This window comes from Cryptomeria japonica, unplaced genomic scaffold (genome assembly GCF_030272615.1).
Source record: "Cryptomeria japonica unplaced genomic scaffold, Sugi_1.0 HiC_scaffold_117, whole genome shotgun sequence".
NCBI classification, from domain to species: Eukaryota; Viridiplantae; Streptophyta; class Pinopsida; order Cupressales; family Cupressaceae; genus Cryptomeria; species Cryptomeria japonica.
The window spans coordinates 45,368-49,740 of NW_026728939.1; the positions used below are offsets into that span (position 1 = coordinate 45,368).

At 64.3% G+C, this 4,373-nt stretch overlaps 1 non-coding gene across 1 annotated transcript; it reads left to right on the forward strand.

The window, feature by feature from the left end:
• Positions 1-232: 232 nt before the first annotated feature.
• Positions 233-351, forward strand: LOC131865726 (5S ribosomal RNA). The gene has a single exon (XR_009364408.1). It is a non-coding gene; the product is annotated as a 5S ribosomal RNA (ribosomal RNA).
• The last annotated feature ends 4,022 nt before the right edge of the window (positions 352-4,373 follow it).

The window sequence follows — 4,373 nt, forward strand, 5'->3', positions numbered from 1 at the left end:
TGCAGACGGGACACTGCACGCACACGACGCCCCCTCCAGGTGCACGCACGTAGGCCGGGCCGGGTGCACACCCGACGCCCTAGCAAGGTGCGCGCACCCGGGCAGGGCTCACACTTGGCGAACGGGGCGCACTTCGCGAGGGAGGGTGTGCACCTCGACGGGGGTGGGTGGCCGGGGTGGATTCGCACGTGGGTCGCGGTTTGCTAAGTACACACTGCGACAAGCTCATAACGGGTGCGATCATACCAGCGTTAGTGCACCGGATCCCATCAGAACTCCGCAGTTAAGCGCGCTTGGGCCGGAGTAGTACTGGGATGGGTGACCTCCCGGGAAGTCCCGGTGTTGCACCCTTTTTTAGTTTTTCGCCGGGCGTCGCAATGCTATTTGAATAAACCTTTTGCCCGTTTGCGTTCTCGTCGGGGCCGGGCCGGGCCGGGGTGCGCTGCCCGCACTACCGCGCGCGCGGGGGCGACACCGAGCGCGCACCCGAGGCGCCCCGAGCACACAGGCCACGGTGCAACCCGGGCGTTGTGCGCGCACCCCGGTGCGCCCGAGGTGCTGCGCGCGCACCCAGGTGAAATCGGTGTGCACCTCGGCCAGTGCGCGCTCGGTCGAGTCGCGCACGTTGGCCAAGGTGCACGGTGATGTTTCTTACTCTAAGGTTCCGCACCAGACGCCCGGGACAGGTGAGCGAAGCTGGGCGGGGCCGGGTGCGCGGCCGGGGCAGGTGCACGCAGCTGGAGAGAGCTTTGGAGCACACTTCGGAGCGCACCAATGATGCGCTCCATTCAAAAGTTTCCTGAAAAGGCAAAAAAAGTTGAGATTATAGAATTTCCCACTTGAGAGATTGTAAAAAAAAAAAATTTAAAATGAAGGAAACGCGGGTGCCAAGGTGTGCGCAGCCCAGCCCACCCTGGCGAAGGTGCACGCAAGGTGCGCACCCGAGGCAAACCGGACAATTAACCCAACTTTCGACTTCGCGCGCACCTTGGAGCGCACTTCGGAGCGCTCCTTGGTGCGCACCAATCTTGGGCACCTCGGAGTGCACCATGGCGCCCACCAAGGTGCGCACCCGGGGCAAACCGAGCTCCGACTTCGTGCGCACCTTGGAGCGCACGAAAGGTGCGCACCATGGCGCCCACCAAGGTGCGCAGCCCAGCCAAGGCGTGCGCATCAAGGTGCGCACCCTGGCGAAGGTGCGCACCCGGGGCAAACCGAGCTCCGACTTCGTGCGCACCTTGGAGCGCACAAAAGGTGCGCAACCCAGCCAAGGTGTGCGCACCCCGGTCAAACCGAGCTCCGAATCGTGCGCACCAGAGGTGCACGCCATCGTGCGCACCTTGGAGCACACTTCGGAGCCCTCCTTGGTGCGCGCCGATGTTGCGCACCTCGGAGCGCACCCGGGGAAAACAATGCAATTAACCCGACTTTCGACTTCGTGGGCACCTCGGAGCGCTCTCGGGTTCGCACCTCGGAGCACACCGAGGTGCGCACCTTTGATGCGCTGCCTTCACCAATTTCCAGAAAAGGCAAGAAAACATTGAGAAGGTGTGCGCACCGAGGTGCCCACCCTGGCGAAGGTGCACGCGAGGTGCGCACCCGGGGCAAACCGGGCTCCGACTTCGTGCACGCCGCACCTTGGAGCACACTTCGGAGCGCTCCTTGGTGCGCACCAGGGCGCGCAACCCAGCCGAGGTGCCCACCCCGGCGAAGGTGCACGCGAGGTGCGCACCCGGGGCAAACCGGGCTCCGACTTCGTGCACGCCATGGTGCCCACCGCGGCGAAGGTGCACGCGAGGTGCGCACCCGGGGCAAACCGGGCTCCGACTTCGTGCACGCCGCACCTTGGAGCACACTTCGGAGCGCTCCTTGGTGCGCACCATGGTGCCCACCAGGGCGCGCAACCCCGCCGAAGGTGCACGCGAGGTGCGCACCCGGGGCAAACCGGGCTCCGACTTCGTGCACGCCGCACCTTGGAGCACACTTCGGAGCGCTCCTTGGTGCGCACCATGGTGCCCACCAGGGCGCGCAACCCCGCCGAAGGTGCACGCGAGGTGCGCACCCGGGGCAAACCGGGCTCCGACTTCGTGCACGCCATGGTGCGCACCGCGGCGAAGGTGCGCACCCGGGGCAAACCGGGCTCCGACTTCGTGCACGCCGCACCTTGGAGCACACTTCGGAGCGCTCCTTGGTGCGCACCAGGGCGCGCAACCCAGCCGAGGTGCCCACCCCGGCGAAGGTGCACGCGAGGTGCGTACCCGGGGCAAACCGGGCTCCGACTTCGTGCACGCCGCACCTTGGAGCACACTTCGGAGCGCTCCTTGGTGCGCACCATGGTGCCCACCAGGCCGCGCAACCCAGCCAAGGTGTGCGCACCAAGGTGCACGCGAGGTGCGCACCCGGGGCAAACCGGGGTCCGACTTCGTGCACGCCGCACCTTGGAGCACACATCGGGGCGCTCCCGGGTTCGCACCGGCGTTGCGCACCGTGGTGGGCACCTCGGAGCACACCAAGGTGGGCAGCGAGGTGCGCACCTTTGATGCGATGCCTTCACTAATTTCCATAAAAGGCAAAAAAAAAACGAGATTTTAAAATTTCCGTTTTGAAAGATAGTGAGAAAAAGGGAATGCTGGTGCCATCTTGAGCCCGCCCTGGTGCGCAGCCCAGCCAAGGTGTGCGCACCAAGGTGCCCACCCTGGCGAAGGTGCGCGCCCGGGCAATTAACCCAACTTCCAACTTCGCGCGCGCCAGGGTGGGAGCGCACCCAACAACCGGGCCTGGGAAGAGCCAATGCGAGAAACCCCACCAAACGCTCTGACAAAAAAAGAGGGGGCGCTCCAGTAACCCCGCTTCGGAGCGCACCCTGGGCAAACCCAGCCAAGGTGCCCACCCCGGCCAAGGTGCAGGCGAGGTGCGCACCCGGGGCAAACCGGGCTCCGACAACGTGCACGCCGCACCTTGGAGCACACTTCGTAGCGCTCCCGGGTGCGCACCTCAGAGCACACCAAGGTGGGCAGCGAGGTGCGCACCTTTGATGCGCTGCCTTCACTAATTTCCAGAAAAGGCAAAAAAAAAAGGAGATTTTAAAATTTCCGTTTTGAAAGATAGTGAAAAAAACGGAACGCGCGTGCCATCTTGAGCCCGCCCTGGTGCGCAGCCCAGGTAAGGTGCCCACCCTGGCAAAGGTGCGCACCCGGGCAATTAACCCTACTTCCGACTTCGTGCGCGCCAGGGTGGCAACCGGGCCTCGGAAGAGCCAATGCGAGAAACCCCACCAAACGCTCCGACAAAAAAAGAGGCGGCGCTCCAATAACCCCGCTTCGGAGCGCAGCCGGGGCAAACCCAGCCAAGGTGCCCACCCCGACGAAGGTGCACGCGAGGTGCGCACCCGGGGCAAACCGGGCTCCGACAACGTGCACGCAGCACCTTGGAGCACACTTCGAAGCACTCCCGGGTGCCCACCGGCGTTGCGCACCGTGGTGGGCAGCGAGGTGCGCACCTTTGATGCGCTGCCTTCACTAATTTCCAGAAAAAGGCAAAAAAAAATGAGATTTTAAAATTTCCGTTTTGAAAGATAGTGAAAAAAAAGGAACGCGGGTGCCATCTTGAGCCCGCCCTGGTGCGCAGCCCAGGCAAGGCATGCGCACCAAGGTGCCCACCCGAGGTGCACACCCGGGGCAAACCGGGCTCCGACTTCGTGCAGGCCGCACCTTGGAGCACACTTCGGAGCGCTCCTTGGTGCGCACCATGGTGCCCACCAGGGCGCGCAACCCAGCCAAGGTCTGCACACCAAGGTGCCCACCCCGGCGAAGGTGCACGCGAGGTGCGCACCCGGGGCAAACCGGGCTCCGACTTCGTGCACGCCATGGTGCCCACCGCGGCGAAGGTGCACGCGAGGTGCGCACCCGGGGCAAACCGGGCTCCGACTTCGTGCACGCCGCACCTTGGAGCACACTTCGGAGCGCTCCTTGGTGCGCACCATGGTGCCCACCAGGGCGCGCAACCCAGCCAAGGTGTGCGCACCAAGGTGCACGCGAGGTGCGCACCCGGGGCAAACCGGGGTCCGACTTCGTGCACGCCGCACCTTGGAGCACACATCGGAGCGCTCCCAGGTTCGCACCAGCGTTGCGCACCTTTGATGCGCTGCCTTCACTAATTTCCAGAAAAGGCAAAAAAAAACGAGATTTTAAAATTTCCGTTCTGAAAGATAGTGAAAAAAACGGAACGCGGGTGCCATCTTGAGCCCTTCCTGGTGCGCAGCCCAGGCAAGTTGTGCGCACCAAGGTGCCCACCCTGGCGGAGGTGCGCGCCCGGGGCAATCCGGGCTCCGACTTCGTGCACTGCATGGTGCCCACCAAGGCGCGCAACCCAGC